This window comes from Bombina bombina, chromosome 5 (genome assembly GCF_027579735.1).
Source record: "Bombina bombina isolate aBomBom1 chromosome 5, aBomBom1.pri, whole genome shotgun sequence".
NCBI lineage: Eukaryota > Metazoa > Chordata > Amphibia > Anura > Bombinatoridae > Bombina > Bombina bombina.
Window position 1 is genome coordinate 385,902,865 of NC_069503.1, and position 15,489 is coordinate 385,918,353.

At 38.6% G+C, this 15,489-nt stretch overlaps 1 protein-coding gene across 1 annotated transcript in view; it reads left to right on the forward strand.

Moving 5' to 3' along the window:
• KCNH8 (potassium voltage-gated channel subfamily H member 8) overlaps positions 1-15,489 on the forward strand; it is a 484,148-nt gene that overhangs the window by 342,445 nt on the left and 126,214 nt on the right.

The following is a 15,489-nucleotide window of genomic DNA, read 5'->3' on the forward strand; positions in this document are numbered from 1 at the left end:
AGATGGAAAACAAATTAAGTATTCTCAATATATCAGAATCACAAAATTAAATAAGGGATTTTACAGCTCTCTTCTAGTCTCTCTCTATTTTTGCTGAGTATGATTATCTCAGTCAAGTACATATTGAGGGCTAGATGACAAGTGGAGCGGGCCTGCTCTGCTCTAACGTTAACAGCGGGTTGTGCTGGTATTGAAAGTAAAAATGTTGCACTCGCATGAAACCCGACATGTGAAAAACGTTAACCAGAGGATATCACTTTTGCACTATCACTATAACCCCATTGAAATCAATGGAGCAGCAATGTTAAAAAAACGAACACCTACACTCGCAAATTAACACCCATTGCAACAAGCCCCCTACTCTTTTAGCATGGCTACATTATTAACCTTTAAACCAACACATCCCCCACTGCAAACTACCTTGCTACACACTATTAACCCCCAAACCGCCACATCTCCCAAGCGCAAACTACCCCTCTACACTATATACCCCTAAACTGCCACACACTGCATCACTATAAATATCCTACACTATTAACGCCTAAACTGCCACACACCCGATCATTATAAACTCCCTACCGTAATAGCCCCTTAGCCACCACACACCCCACTGCAATAGTCCCCAACTCTATTAACCCCTAAACTGCCATTACCCCATCACAAACCACCTCCTAACATATTAACTCCCTATCTGCCACAACCCCCCACTACAAACTTCCCCCTAAACTATTATCCCCCTAACCACCACAACACCCATTCTAAACTGCCCCCTAACCTATTAACTCCCTAACTGCCATAATCCCCCATCGCAAACTACTTGCATTAAAGCACTAAAGTCCCCATAACCCCCCAAAAAAACTATACTAATACTTAAACCTACTCTGAAAATTGCCCTGAAAAGAGCATTTGTTGTGCAGTGCCCTAGTTTAAGTGATCAGCTCTTTTGCATAAAAACCCAACACTAAAACCAAAGTAACCCCCTAACCCCCAAAAAATCTATAAAAAAAAAACCTACTCTCCCTGAGAAGCTCTGAGAGATATTTTGCATTTAAATACAAAAATAAAAAAATCCTAATCTAAAAAAGGGCATCAAGTGATTTAGCTCTTTGCATATGAAAAAAACCGTATCCTAAAAAAACCTAAGTTTCAAAAAACCTATCCTAAAAAAAACTGATATAGCTCTTTTGTAAGTGAAAAAAAAACCCTATCCTAAAAAAACCTAAGGATAGCCCAGAGTAGATGTAGACAGAGTAGCAGTCCTTAGGGGGGCCACGGAAGGTCCATGGTGATGCTCCTCTTAGTTCCTCATCCAAGGCATAACTACTCTGGGGCTATGTATAGTAGATGAAGTTAGCACTTCCCTTAAGGGGCTAGCTGCCGGCCCCAAACCGTATGTAGAAGATCCAAGTGTAGACAGAGTGGTGGTGCTGTATCACCCTCCAGCGATTGAAGCCGACCACTTCCTCAGAGTTTTCTCACTCTTCTCACCTCCATCAACAAAGGCTCATCACACAGGACGTCTTCCAGTACATCTTCCAACATTTTATTAAAATATAGCTCGACGCGTTTCGGCTATGACAATATCCTTTTTCAAGAGCAAAAATTGAGAACAATATAAAACAAGCTGTATATAACATATATATAACAGTTTGTTTTATAGTGTTCTTAATTTTTGATTTTGAAAAAGGCTATTGCTATAGCCAAAACGCTTTAAGCTATATTTTAATAAAAAATTGGAAGCTGTACTGGAAGACGTCCTTTTTGATGGTTTTAATAAAGGCTGATTTTTAACTGACATCCTGTGAGTATGCTCCGATTTTGTGCCACCAAATTGTTTGTTGTTTTGTACACTATTGTGAGCTTTTGTTATTGGAGGTGAGAAGAGCGAGAAAACTCTGAGGAAGTGGTCAGCTTCAATCCCTAGAGGGTGATACAGTGCCACCCCTCTGTCTACATTTGGGTCTTCTACATACGGTTTGGGGCCGGCAGCTAGCACCTTAAGTGCTAACATAGTTTTTACTTCATCTACTATACATGGACCTTCCGCGGCCTCCCTAAGGAGCAAGATTCAAGTTGGTGAGTAGCAACTTGGGGTGTTTGGCTGTAGTTTTTTTATTTTTTTAGGTGGGTATATTTTAGTTTCAGTATGTTTTTTTTAAAGTAAAAGAGCTTAATCACTGATGTCCTTTTCAGCGCATTTTATTTAGGATATAATTTTTTGTACCTTAGGTTTTGTTTAGGATAGGGTTTTTTTCACTTGCAGAGGAGCTATATCACTTGGCGCCCTTTTCAGGGCATTGATTTGAGGATAGGGTTTGTTGTAACTTAGGTTTTGTTTAGGATAGGATTTTTTCACATGCAAAAGAACTAAATTACTTGATGCCCTTTTCAGGGCATTTTGTAGCTTAGTTTTATTTTTATCTTAGGGTTTTTAGATTAGGATTTTTAAAATAGTTTTTTTAAAAATGTAAATGCAAGAGAGTTATGATTACTTCTGGGCAATGCTTGACAAATGCCCTTCTCAGGGCAATTTTTAGAGTTAGGTTTTTTTACAGAAAGGTTTTTTTGGGGGTTTACTTTGGTTTTAGTATAGTTTTTTTATACAGTAGAGCTGACCACTTCAACCAGGGAACTGCCCAACAAATACTCTTTTCAGGGACATTTTTAGAGTAGGTTTTAGTATAGGGTTTTTTTGTGAAGGGGGTCTTTTTTAAGGGACTTTTGTTTTAAGATAGCACATATACTAGTTGGGGTTATTTTTGTAGTGCAAGATCATTATTTTTTATGATTGCTGGTTACTAGATAAAATACTTTTAATAGCTGGCTACTATGACTATTCCTTTCTCATTACAAATGCTCCATAGATGAATAGCCATTACATATGCTACATATGCTCAGTAGATGAAGGATTTTTTTTCTTCCTTGTGATTTTGTGTCACTGTATGATGTCCAAAATGTTTAAATAAGCTGCACAAAAAGTAAAAATGACAATGATAATAACAGTTCTTTAATCTTTATAACCTTTCTAAAACTTCAAAAATCATAGATTATACTGATATGACAATTATTATATGAATTATTCTCAGAATAAAATAGTTTAGTTAGTTATTTTGTTATCACCAAAATACATGATAAGTTGGAATATTCGATAACGCAGCATAATTCCAAAACTATGTGCCCATTTTCAAAATAAGAAAATGTAATAATATTATATTAATGATTTATTAGGTACTATGGACTTTATCAGAACTGACAAAAAATTATAATTGTTTTTAAAGTTATTGCAAAAATACTGCAACAATATATCAAATAAAGCTACAATTTCATTTATTTTTTGTGACCTAGCTTGAGCAGAAAATCTGAAACTGACAAAAATCCAATCACAGTGAGGACAGTTTTTTTTCTAAGAGATTGTAAATTCAATATGTATGTTTGTAGGTTTGTTCCTAGTATATATCAGATCTATATTAAGATGTTGTTATCTTATAACAGACAGTTTTGGGTCACAAAAGAAATATACAATTTTCTTCTCACAATTTTCTGTAAAATTGTCAATTGTATTTTTTCTTTTCAAAACTGTCATCAAAAATAATTCAAGATAAAAAAAAATTCTTATTCTGCTTTCAATTCCATAATTATAGCCAACATAACATTCATTATTTTAAATGAAACATTTAGGGCTATATAAAAAGGAGAGCGCAAAATGTTTACTAGCCCGCAAATGCCATGACCGGGCGCAAAATAATTAACCAGCCATTATAAGTAAATTTTATAAATGTGCCCCAAATGCCCCCAAAATACACTGTAGTGTATTTTATTAAAAATAAAGATAGCAGCATCTTTATTTTTTAATAAAATAACTGCACTAAGCAGTATTTTGGGGCTAAAGTTGGTGGGAGTGGGGTGTTAGGGGAAAAAAAACGCCTTTACATTATGGTCTATGGGAACTGTGTGTTCCCGGTAAAAATATATATATGTATATGCTTATATACATATATCTTTTTGTGTTAATATGTGTATATACACATAAATATATATGTATATAATCATATACATATATATTTAAATGTGCTGCCATAACTGTGCCACTTATCCCAATTTCACTGCACTGAGGTTCTGATGCCATCTCTGACAGTCTGCCAATATGACGTTTTAGTTGTTGTTTTTTTTTAAAATACATTTTATTTAGATTGGTTTTCTCTAGTTTAGGACCCCCCTTAACCTCTCACTTCCTTGATCCCTCCCAAACAGCTCTTTAACCCTCCCAATTGTTTCTGCCATAATAGGTACTGTCAGCCATCTGCCAGTACTTAGTTTATAGTTTTATTTTTATATATTTTTAACTTATTTATTATTTTTTCTTTTTTTTCTGTAGTGCAGTTGCTCCCCCACCTCCCCCTTCCTGTTATTGCTACTGTAGCCCCCCCACCCTCATTCCCCATATTTTCTGTAGTGTCCCTTCCCTCTTTCTCCATTCAAAATCATTTCTACAGTGTAGGACCACTCCCACTCCATCCTCTTCTCTCCCCGGATGACAGCATAAGGAAGTGTGGGTTGGTGCCGCACGATAGAAGTCATGCAGTCTAGCATGGGAAGAGGTGATGATAGAAGATGCAAGGAACATGTCATTATTGGACCCAAGAAGGCAGGCTTGGGTATATTTGTTGATTAGTGAGGACAGGTAGTAGGGAACAGCATTGGTAAAGGCTTTGTAGGGCAGGGTGAGAAATTTTATTTAATTCTGCTGTGAATAGGGAGCCAGTGAAGGGACTCAAAGAGTGGTGCAGCAGCGGAAAAGGTGGATTAGTCTGGAAGAGGCATTTAGGATGAATTAAAGTGGGGAGAGGTGTGAGAGAGTAAGGCCAGTTAGTAGATTATTGCAAGATGGGAAATTACAAAAAAGTAGATTATTTTCTTAGTGATGTCAGTGCTCAGAAATCAATAAATGTTGGAAATATTGTGTAGGTGGTTGGGGAAGGATTAAGAGAGCATTTGGATGTGGCAGATTAAGTACAAATTGGAGTCAATTGTAACTCTGAGGCAGCAGACTTGGTGTGATGGGGAGATAGTAATGCCACTGACAGTGATAGAAAAGTCAGAAATCATAGTAGAGCTAGAGGGGAAATTTGAAGGAGCTCAGTCTTGGACATGTTAATCTGTAGGTGGTGAGAGACCATCCAGTAAGAAATGCCAGATAAGCAGTCACTGACATAATAAAGGACAGAGGGAGGAAGAGTGTCATCAGCATACAAGGAATATTTGAAGTTGTTTCTGTTGATAAGTTTACCCAGTGAAGAAGTATAAAAAGCAAAGAGTAGAGGACCCAGAGCAGAGCCTTAAAGTACTCCAACTGATAGAGGCATTGAAGAGGAGAAGTCACCAGCAAATGACACAAAAAAGGAACTGTTTGAAATATAAATTAGTATCTAAAAAAGGGAAGATACATAAAGACCAAGAAATCTTAGAGTCTGTAGGAGGAGGGGGTGGTCAACAGTTCGAAAGGCAGCTGAGAGCTCAAGTAACATACTGTAAATAAAGAGTAGTGGCCACTGCTTTTAGCAGAAAGAAGATCATTAGTAACCTTGTTGAGGGCAGTCTCAGTTGAGTATTGGAGACCGAAGCCAGATTTCAGGGGTTCAAGCAAGGATTTGAAGGACAGGAAGTGAGTTAGGTGGTTGTAAACTAGTTTTTCCAGTAGTTTTGATGTTTGTGGCAGCAGTGACCATTGCATGTTTGAAAGAAGATGGGAGTGAACCAGTAGAAAGGGATAGGTTGAAGATGTGAGTAAAAGTTGGTGTGAAGGTGGAAGACAGAGAATGTATTAGATGTGGAGGGATAGGCAGGTATTGATGCATGAAGAAGAAAAACACTTCATTCTCAGTGGCTGGAGGGAAAATGCAGAGAGTGGCAGAGGGGGTGACCAGGGATGGGGATGGTACATTGCAGGCTTGTGTCAGGATGTTTCTTTGGATATTATGTACTTTGTTAAAACGTAGTCTGCCAGGTCTTGAGCACTAAAGAAGGTGGTGCAGGTTGGTTGAGGAGAGAGTTTAAAGTAGAGAAGAGTAATTTAGGGTTTGAGAAGAGAGTAGATATAAGAGAAGAGAAGTAGGCTTGCTTGGCTAAGTGAAGGGCATATGAGAATGAATGAAGAAAGAACTTATAGTGAATGAAATCAGGTTCAGAGCAATTTCCTTCAGGCATGCTCAGCAGTATGTGCACATTCTGGCAAGTAGTACATTTGCTGAGAGTGCCTGGGCTGTTACAGATGACGTGGGGGTTTTACGTAGTTGGGCAGAAGTAAGAGTGCCTAGAGGAGAGTGTATTGCTGTGGTGGGACGCAGAGAGGTCAGGGCAAGTTATCGTGGAAGTTTTAAAGGCGGATGTTTAATATGTTTGGAAATTTGGAGTGGAGCCACAGTGTGCAGATTTCTACAGGTGTGTTTATTAAGAATAAAGGTGAGCAGGTAGTGGTCTGAAATGGGAATCGAGTGACAGGTGAAGTCAGGTATAGAGCAGAGACAGAAAAATATCAGGTCAATAGAGTGAGTAGGCAATATTGTGAATTTTGAGAGACTGAAGGAGGGTGTGAGCAGGGGCAGATGGGTTATCAGTGGGGATGTTGAAGTCTCCCATAATTAGAGTGGTTATATTTGAAGAGAGAAAGTGAAGAAGCCAGGAAGAAAAAGTTGTCAAGGAATTGCTAGGTTGGTCCAGGAAGGCAATAGATGACTGCCACTCTGAGAGAAATGGGGGAGAAAAGGTGCATGCAGTGAACTTAAAAGAAGGAGAAAGACAGAGGTGAGAGCAGAGGTAGGTACTGATAGGAGCAGGAAGGTGAGAGCAAGATCCCAACACTGCTACCATGTCTCTCATATGGCCTAGGGGGAATGGCTAAAGTGGAGACCGCCATATGGGAGAGCAGCAATAGAAACCATTTCATAAAAACATAGACAGGTTTCCATAATTGCTAAAAGGTTAAAAGTGTTGGAGACAAACAGGTTATGAATGGTTGTAAGTTTGTTGCAGACAGAGCAAACGTTCCAGAGAGCAAAAGAAAAGAAAGGGGATAAATGTTGTGGGTTAATGGAGATGAAATTGTGTGACCTATAGTTTTTACTGTGGATTATTAAGCGAGAATTGTTTAACGTATAATATAGACAATGAAAAGTATGGATTAAAAAATAAATTGCATATATAAAAATAAAAATGTGATCACACAAAATTATTGTGTAACAAAAAAGAAAGTGAAAAAACCACAGTGGGTGTATAATACTATCATCATTCAAAAATCATACATATTTATAGCAGGAATGTCTGGATATTTTCTGAAAGGATGTAGGTAAGTTTCTGGAAGATCAACCTCAAAATGAATCACAGTTGAAAAACAACATAACATAATACTGTTGTATTACCACTGTTATTTTTACAAAGTAATATGCTATATTGTATTTATACTGTAGTTCAGTTTGAGGTTCATCTTCCAGTAATTTACCTTGATATTTTCAAAAAATATCCAGAGACATTCTGTTAGAAATATTTTTCATTTTAATATGGTGATAGTATAATTTTCTTTATATTGTGATCTGGGATCTTACAACCACACATTCTTCAAAGCTAAAAACTCCACACAAGGTTGTAGCTTTATAAAATATAGTCCATTTATTTACTGGTCTGGCAAAAACAGGCAAAATAAACATAAAGAAAACAAAAGAGGCTTGCTCCACTGAGCACTTACTAAAAGATATAACTGACTGCACTAATTTGGCTTTTCATAAAAGATAAATGCACAGACCTTTCAAAATTGTTTTTCCTTTTAGACATAATTCCTCTCAGGAGAGTGTTGCATTATCCCTTACTGCTGACTCTGAATCCCTGACTGGGGATTTTTATTAGCATCTGCTGCTAATTACCACATGCAGGTGAGTAGCTAGCTGGGTGAGATGGAATTCCTGCACTGGACTTTCTCACATGATGTGCTTCCTGCAAACTGCAGGGTGGAGCACTGGCCCACCCTACTCTCCAAATGCTCCACCCCAGGGACCCAGAAATAAATCTCATATATTCTTTATGTGGTAAACAAACACAATTATTCTCCCTGGGGTTGTCAGACCATACCTTGCACTGCAGCACTTTTAAGGGTATATAGACACCTTCCACTACTATGCCTTGGGTTGTGTCACACATCCTCCCCCCCAGCTCAGACATAGTGGGGTGAGCAACCATGGCCAAAAGCGTACGTGAAAGGTCATTAGCATTACCCTGTTTACATCCTGCCCTGTGTTCTACTTAGAAGTGATAGGGTTGCAAACTAAGGAACTAGCGTGTAACTCTACTAATATTATCCTTATTTTGACTCATCCATTTGAAAGGTGCATGATCAGTAATTAGCCTAAATGTTATGCCCAACAAATAATATTTGAGAGTTTCAATAGCCCATTTAATTGCTAGACACTCCTTTTAAACTATCGAATATTTATTTTCACTAGGTTGAAGTGTCCTGCTGAGATATAGTATTAATTGCTCTTCATTTGACTTTTACTGGAAGAGCACTGCTCCAAGCCCTACATTAGAGGCATCCATCTGTAAAACAAACTCCTTTGAAAAATCAGGGGTAACTAACACCGGCTGTCTACATATGGCTTCCTTGAGATTTTGAAATGCTTGTTCAGGTTCAGGGGACCATTTCACTATTACTGGAGCTTTTGCTTTAGTGAGGTCAGTTAAAAAGACCCGCTATAGTAGCAAAGTTGGAGCTAAACCTTCTGTAGTAGCTAACAAGCCCAAGAAATGTTCTGACCTGTTTCTTTGTCATAGGTTGTGGCCAATTCCTTATGGCTTCCAATTTAGCAAGTTGTGACTTTACTGTTCCTCGTCCAATGGAAGAGCCAAGATACTTGGCCTCCTCCAAGCCAATGGTTCATTTACCAGGGTTTGCTGTCAGACCGGAATTTCTTATAGAATTAAGGACAGCTTGCACTTTTGGCAAGTGAGACTCCCAATCTTCACTATGTATGACCACATCATCTAAGTAAGCTGTGGCATATTGAGCATGTGGCCTTAAGATCCTGTCCATCATTCATTAAAATGTTGCTGGAGCCCCGTGTAGGACAAAAGCTAACACCTTGTATTGGAAGAGCCCATCTGGAGTAGATAAGGCAGTCTTTTCCTTTTGCCCATCCTGTAAGCGGCACTTGCCAGTAACCCTTGGTCAAAACCAATGTGGTAATGTGCCTGGCTCTCCTGAGTCTCTCCACGAGTTCATCAACCCTTGGCATGGGGTATGCATCAAACTTGGATAGTGAATTAAGCTTCCAGTGATCATTGCAAAACCTGATTGTGCCATCAGACTTTGGTACAAGCACGATTGGGCTACTCTAGTCACTTTGGGATTCTTTGATTACCCCAAGGTTCAGCATTTTCTTTACTTTCAATTTGATTGCTTCCCTCTGGGCTTTAGGTATTCTATACGGCTTTAGATTTATCCTTTTCCCTGGTTCAGTGACAATGTCATGCTTTATTATCATAGTCCTCCCTGGGACTGTGGAGAAAACATCTTTATTTAATCTGATAAAGTCTTTTACCTCCCTCTTCTGGTGGATAGTCAGGAGTTCTTAGCTATTGACTACAGGGACATTCTTCTCCATTGTAGGGAGGTCTGCTGTTTTTTTTACAGCTACAAGTGTTTCTCTTTCTTTCCATGGCATAAGTAAATTCACATGGTAAATATGTACCTCCTTTTGCCCCTCCCAGGCTGTTTTAGTTTGCAATTTACTTACCCCACTCTGTCAATGACTTCATATGGTGTATGGCATGTTGCCAAAAATTTGTTCTCTATAGTTTGAACCAGAACTAGCACTCTATCTCCTGGGTTAAACACACAAACCCTGGCATTTCTGTTATAGCTGTTCTGCTGATGCTGTTGAGCATTTTTCATGTGTTCTCTTACTATGGGCATAATGGCTGTCATCCATCCTGCCTCTGAGTTATATGTTCTATCACACTTCTGTTAGGGGTTGACTCCTGTTACCAAGTATCCTTAGCTATATCTAGCAACCCTCTGGGTTGTCTTTCATATAAGAGTTCAAAGGGCAAAAACCCAGTAGAAGCTTGAGGGACCTCTCCAATAGCAAACATTAAATAAAGCAAAAGCAAGTCCCATTTTTTCCCATTTTTATCAATTACTTTTTTTAGCATAGTCTTAAGTGTTTTATTGAATATTTCAACCAGACCATCGGTTTGCGGTTGATACATTGATGTTTTCAGATGCTTTATATGAAGGAGATTGCACAACTCATTTGTAATTCTCAACATAAATGGAGTACCTTAGTCTGTAAATATTTCATTGGGAATCCCAACCCGGCTAAAAATTAACATAAACTCCTTAGCAATCTATTTTACTGAAGTAGTTCTCATGGGTATTGCCTCAGGGTAACGGGTAGCCTAGTCTGCTACTACCAATATGTACTGGTGTCCCCTTGCAGACTTTACAAGGGGACCCACAAAAACATTAATTTGTGATAAATGCCATTACACCTGGCCAATAAAACCTCCTAAGAATACTCTCTCTTGTTTTTTCAGCTGTCCCCCAAGTATGTGACTATGTGCCAGGTTTAATACAGTGTGTCAATATGCCTGGGGTACTAATAGCTGTTTGACAGACTCTCTTTTTTCAACTGTACAATAAATCATTTTACACTTCAAACTATGGATAGGTAAGGGCTATATCAGGATTAATGGGGGTTACATTTCTTATGGAGATATGGTTTGTAGTCACAGCTAAAGTTGGATCCTCCCATTGTGCAGTCCTAAATTTACTTAGGCTATCCTCAAGGTCAGCTATTTCTAAATCAGGTTCAGATATATTAGATTGACATGTATTATACTGTTCAGTGTTACCTCCAACTAGGGTTTCCATATGGGTTGACTGTTTCCCTCTAGCAGCAGTTATTTTTCGAAGTCATCCCCCAATAAATCAGAAAATGGAAAATCACCAACAGCGCCCTCTACTGAATCCAAATGAAGCTTTCTCAGCAGCATCCCATAAATAAAAATGGGGAGAATCTCTGCCTATTATCATTTCATGAACTAATGTATCTACTAAACCAACTCTATGATATATAGAGCCATTTTGAGTCTCAATAAGAACTTCAGCAGTTGAATACGTGTGTATGTCCCCATGGACACAGGCAATATCTAGGTTCTGATAATTATAAATAGGAGTATTTCTCAACAGACCCTTGTCTATGAGCATAACCAAGCTACCAGAGTCCAGCAAAGCTTTAATTTAATTTCCTTCCATCTTTACAGTGCACCAAGTGTGCCCATTACGACAATCATTTTTGGTAACTGCATATACAGAACGAGAATACAGTGAATAATTGTCCCTCATATTGCCAACATTACATTTCATAGCAACATAATTCTCAGGGCAGTCATTTGCAATATGTCCATAATCTTTACATTGAAAACATTTAATATTAGCTTAAGACAACATCTTTAAAGGGACAGTCAAGTAAAAAAAAAAAACTTTCATGATTTAGATAGGGAATGTAATTTTTAACAACTTAACAATTTACTTTTATCACCAATTTTGCTTTGTACTCTTGGTATTCTTAGTTGAAAGCTAATTCTAGGAGGTTCATATGCTAATTTCTTAGACCTTGAAGACTGTCTCTAATCTGAATGCATTTGACCACTAGAGGGCATTAGTTCATGTGTTTCATATAGATAACATAGAGCTCATGCACTTGAAGTTACCCTGTAGTGAGCACTGATTGGCTAAAATGCAAGTCTGTCAAAAGAACTGCAATAAGGGGGCAATTTGCAGAGGCTTAGATACAAGGTAATCACAGAGGTAAAAAGTGTATTTCTATAACAGTGTTGGTTATGCAAAACTGGTAAATGTGTAATAAAGGGATTATCTTTCTTTTTAAACAATACACATTCTGGTGTTGACTGTCCCTTTAAGGCTTTTGTGGACTCTTTCTGCCTCACAAAACTATTTCCCCTTGCTGTAATGTCCCTCTGGTTGTAGAAACCCATCTGCTCCTCCTGATACCCCCTTTTTCCCGGAACAGTCTTACCCAATTTACTGGGACTCCGGATCTTCAGGGTCCTTGGTCTTTCTTGGTTGGGTATTTGTAGGGACTCTCCTGCAGCCACATAGCATTCCACCAGGGCAACTAGACCATCAGCAGTTTTTAGGTTCACTCTGGCTGACCCACCGCCATAGGGAAACAGGCAATCCTTGCAGGAACTGGTCCATCACAAGTTGTTCCACAATGTGACTAGTTGAGTTGACCTCTGGCTGCAGCCATTTCCTGGCAAGATGTATTAAGTCAAACATCTGTGACCACACAGCTTTGTCTTGATTATAAGTCCAGAAGTGAAATCACTGGGCCTTCACTGCTATCGTTACTCCCAGGCAGGCCAAGATTTCTGCTTTAAGTTTTTTGTAGTCACTGGCCTGCTCAGGCTCCAAATCATAATATGCCTTCTGAGGTTCTCCACTCAGAAATGGCGCAAGGAGGCTTGCCCATTCAAACGCAGGCCACCCTTCTCTCTCGGCAGTCTTAAAAGCCATAAGGTAAGCCTCCACATCATCTGTAGCCACCATCTTTTGCAAATAGTTACTCACTCTTAGAGTCTTAGAACTATGTGGTATTCCTGCAGCACACCTGCCCAGTCCCTCAGATAGGCATTGGATCTCCTGCTGCAAAGCAAGGTGTGATATTCTCCTCTCTTTGTATTAACACCAGTTGTTGTAGTACTGCAATATTTTCTTGCAGTGTGGCAGTAGCTTGCTGCTGTGTGGTAGTGGCCTGTTGCTATGTGGCCATAGCCTGTAGTAAAGCCTTTACAACTTCCTCCATTTTTGAGTGTGGTATTGTTTCCTTAACAGACTATCAGTGTGTTTGACCGCTGTCTCCACAATATGTGACCTGGGATCTTACAACCACACAGTCTTCAAAGCTGGAAACACCACACAAGGTTATAGCTTTATAAAATATAGTCCATTTATTTACAGGTCTGGCAAAAACAGGCAAAATTAACATAATGAAAACAAAAGAGGCTTGCTCCACTGAGCACTTACTAACAGGTATAACTGACTGCACTAATTTGGCTTTTCACAAAAAGATAAATGCACAGACCTTTTAAACTTTGTTTTTCAGTTTAGAGATAATTCCTCTCAGTCTCTCAGGAGAGTGTTGCAGTATCCCTTACTGCTGGCATTGTGACTCTGAATCCCTAATTGGGGATTTTTATTAGCACCTGCTGGTAATTACCACATGCATGTGGATAGCTAACTGTGTCAGACGAAATTCCTGGACTTTCTCACATGATGTGCTGCCTGCAAACTGCGGGGTGGAGCACTGACCCGCCCTACTCTCCAAATGCTCTACCCCAGGGACCCAGAAATAGATCACATATTTTCTTTATATGGTAAACAAACACAACTATTCTCCTTGGGGTTGTCAGACCATATCCTTTTGGGGAATATAGACACCTTCCAATACTATACCTTGGGTTCAGTCACAACATTTATATATATATATATATATATATATATATACACATATATACATATATATATATATAACATATATATACATATATATATATATATACATATATATATATATATATATATATATATATATAGTTACTTAAAGGTAAAGCACAATCTCACCACTCCATTAATGCCACGGTGCTCTGCTGTAAATCATCCAAAAATTCCACAGAATGCAGGCACTCACTGGTCTTGATAAAATATAACAATTTTATTAAGGCATAGTTAAAATGACATAACGTTTCGGCCCCAAGTTGTGCCTTTGTCAAATGTCAGCATGAGAACAAAAGAATATGCAGCACACTTAAAATCAATATGATACACAGATAAAAACATACCCCTTTTAAAGATGAGAAATAACAAACTTTTGCCGCCATGCTGCCACTCGCGTCTTCCCATTATGACGTCACGTAAGCACGACGCGTGCCTAGCGTGATGACGCATGGCACGGCGTTGCCATAGCAACGTCGTTTAGCCTCACGCGTCAGAGTGGGAAACATCTTAGTCTCGCATGCGTGTAGCTGTCTAATGCAGCTATGGGTAATTGTTGCCATTAGCAACCAAACAATCATGTATGTATGTAGCATATTGAATTTAGACATAGCGGTCATACAGATAATCCTAGATGGTAGGGGATACATACTATTTGATGGCACATTGGGACATAACCTGGATCGATGGTAGAATATGATTTATGTTACTGCATGCAATAGACTATCATACTCGTAATACAATAAAGGAGACCAAACAGAGGGTCATCCTAGGAGTATAGGTAGTGATTACCAAAAAATAGTTAAATGCATCAGTACAAATAAACATATAAAACATTGCTATCAAAGCACATCAATCAGATGAAGATAAGTTAAAACCCAACACTTAAAAAAACACATTTATAACCCCTGATCCAAGGCATTAGCATATGTATTAATTAAGGAGGTTTGAGTGAGGGTGAAAGACCACATATATAATAGCATCATGTCTCCCTGGAAAACATATAGAAACTTTTTGAATATTGAGCTATCAATTGGATGTTCAGAAATGTCCAGAACCGAAATCATCCAAATGTTGAATTAGTAAAATGGGCTAAAGTCCAGTGAGGTGTTAAGGCCTTTAGGAACCAACGTGTCCAACATTGTGTATCCATCTGCTTTCCAGTTGGATCAGTCTATTAGCTCTGTCTCCCCCTCTTGACATTGGAGGTACGTGATCTATTAACATAGACCTGATGCTTGACATGGAGTGTTGCAAAGTCACACAGTGGCGTGCCACTGGCTGATCTGATTCGCCAGATTTTAACGCACCACGGATTGCGCATCGATGGTTCACCATCGTATCACGGAATGGGGTGATCGTCTTACCCACGTATACACTGGAACAAGGACAAATTAGTATGTATATTACGTAGTTACTCATGCAACTCAAACAATGATTTATCTTGTACCTCTTGTTCGAATGTGGGCGCTGAAAGGAGTTACCTCTGGTCATGCTGTTGCATGTGGTGCAGTTGCCACAGGGAAAACAACCCATTTTGGAGGGTTTGAGCCACGACTCCTTCCGATAGTGTTTGACAGGATCCGACTTCACCAAGTGGTCCCTGAGGTTTTTAGCTCTACGATAGACCAACCTCTATTTCTCATCTTTAAAAGGGGTATGTTTTTATCTGTGTATCATATTGATTTTAAGTGTGCTGCATATTCTTTTGTTCTCATGCTGACATTTGACAAAGGCACAACCTGGTGCCGAAATGTTATGTCATTTTAACTATGCCTTAATAAAATTGTTATATTTTATCAAGACCAGTGAGTGCCTGCATTCTGTGGAATTTTTATACATATATATATATATATATATATATATATATATATATATATATATATATATATATATATATAGGGTTAGAAGAAAGAAAAACGAGG